We start from the raw sequence: 2500 nt of genomic DNA, 5'->3' as shown, positions 1-2500 counted from the left end.
CACGTCTTGCTCGTGCTTGTCCCTTAAACCCAAGGCAGCGTGGTTTTATAGCGGCATCTGGCTGCTCTGAAAATCTTAAGGTGCTACAGGACCTTATGAGACATGCTAAGAAATTGCACAGGCCGTTGGCTGTCATGTTTATCGACATAGCGAAAGCTTTTGACTCGGTTTCGCATGCTCATATTTTATGGGTGTTAAGGCACAAGAAAGTAGATGAACACGTGGTGGGCATCATCCAGAACGCCTACGATCGGTGTACGACCTCGTTCAAAAGCAATGGCGAGTCGACTCGAGAAATTAGCATACGTGTTGGTGTCAAACAGGGTGACCCCATGTCACCCCTGCTCTTCAATCTTGCCATGGACCCTTTGATATGCACCCTAGAGTCACACGGAGTTGGGTACTCCATTGATACCGACCACGTGACAGCTCTTGCGTTTGCTGATGATTTGGTGTTGGTGAGCGAATCTTGGGTTGGTATGGCCGCCAATCTAGCGATCTTGGAATCATTTTGTGGGCTATCGGGATTGGAGGTTCAGGCCAGAAAGTGCCAGGGCTTCATGATAAGCCCAACCAAAGATTCATATACGGTGAACAACTGCGACCCATGGACTATCAAAAATAAAGATGTCCATATGATCCAACCTGATGAATCAACGAAATACCTTGGTCTGAAAATTGGCCCTTGGACTGGCACTATACAGCCTGATCTACATTGTCAGCTAAAGACATGGATCTCGAAAATCGATGAGGTGCCTCTGAAGCCAACTCAGAAGGTTGAACTACTCAATGCCTATGCCCTACCCAGATTGTTATATCCTGCAGACCACTCGGACTGCAAGCAATCAACTCTCCGTGGGTTGGACCAAGAGATTAGAAAGGCGGTAAAAGGATGGCTCCACCTTCCCGCTTCAACTTGTGATGGACTGTTATATGCCAGAGCCCGAGACGGAGGCCTTGCCATCTTGAAACTGGAAAAAACAATCCCTTCGGTTCAAGTTAGAAGGCTGCAACGTATAGCAAACTCGTCCGATGCTATCACCCGTAATATTGTGTCCTCGCAGGGTATGGAGGAAGAATACCGTAATTTGTGGGTACGAGCAGGGGGTGACAGTGATGCAATCCCAACATTCGTTCTCAGGGACTCGGTGTCAAAAGAACCTGTATATCCGAGACCCTGCGATTGGAGGGAGCATGAATTTCAGAGATGGTGCGAAAAGCCGGTTCAAGGAAGGGGCATTGTAAACTTTGCGCATGATAGAATCAGTAATGCTTGGTTGAGGCCATGGTGCGGCTTTAAACAATGCTTCTTTATCGCAGCACTACAACTAAGGGCAAATATTTACCCAACAAGAGAAAGCTTGAACAGAGGCAGAGATGGGGCCTTACGTTCCTGCAGGAAATGCTCTGCCAGACTCGAGTCCCTTTCGCACATTCTCGGTCAATGTCCTGCAGTACAGAAAGCAAGAATTGCGCGACATAACAAGATCAGTAACATTCTGGCAGACGAAGCGGCTAGATTGGGCTGGTCTGTATACAAAGAGCCACGGTTCATATCCGAGACGGGAGAGATGAGAAAGCCTGACCTCGTGTTTGCAAAAGATGAGGAGGCGGTTGTGATCGATGTCACCGTCCGTTTTGAGCTTTCAAAGAATACCTTGTCAGATGCTGCCTCGCACAAAGTTTCGTACTATACCCCTCTTGGTGATCAAGTCAAAGTGCTGACGAAGGCTAGCAAGGTCACATTCTTTGGATTCCCGGTTGGGGCAAGAGGAAAGTGGCCCCTTGAGAATAACGAGGTACTTACCTCCCTGGGCCTGACCAAACCCAGAACGACATCACTGGCCAAGATGATTTCCCGCAGAACGCTGCTTTTCTCTCTTGATATTCTGAGAATGTTCTGTGGAAATTATGCGGTCTATGAACAGTCATAGACAACCTCCGAAACAAATAATAGTTTTTTTTAAGATGTCATTTGTTTTAGATTGATTTTGTTATTTTCGAAGGTGAAGTCGGTTTTTATTTCATTTTACTATTTTCCACAATTTAGATTGTTATTTTCCAAGACGAAGTCTTGGTTCTTTTTTTTATTGTTAGTTTTTTTTAAACACGTCGTATTTGTTACTTTAGAGCTTAGAGGGGACTTTATTTTCGCCTTACTATTTTCTGCCTACAAAGAAGATTAAAAATAAGCTTTTTTCAAGATGTTTTTGTTATTTTCCAAGGTGAAGTCTTGGTATTCTTATTTTACTATTTTCCATAAAGAAGACCTTTCTTTTAGATTTTGTTATTTTCCAAGATGAAGACTTGGTATTTTTATTATATTGCTATTTTTTACACGAAGCTTATTCAAGAGCACTTATATAGATTAGACTTTGTTATTTTAATTCTTTATTTTTGGACTACATCAGTTCGAGAGTCCTGTAACTTACTATTTTCTGCCTACAAAGAAGATTAGAAATAAGCTTTATTTAAGATGTTTTAGATTAGATTTTGTTAT

At 43.3% G+C, this 2500-nt stretch overlaps 1 pseudogene; it reads left to right on the top strand.

Moving 5' to 3' along the window:
- Positions 1 to 2500, top strand: part of LOC142919119 (28S ribosomal RNA) — a 10601-nt pseudogene that overhangs the window by 4800 nt on the left and 3301 nt on the right.

This window comes from Petromyzon marinus, unplaced genomic scaffold, assembly GCF_048934315.1.
Source record: "Petromyzon marinus isolate PM22_M1 ecotype Great Lakes invasive population unplaced genomic scaffold, UKy_Petmar_22M1.pri1.0 PM_G_Scaffold_6, whole genome shotgun sequence".
Lineage (NCBI taxonomy): Eukaryota > Metazoa > Chordata > Hyperoartia > Petromyzontiformes > Petromyzontidae > Petromyzon > Petromyzon marinus.
This window is presented reverse-complemented; position numbering and strand designations above follow the sequence as displayed.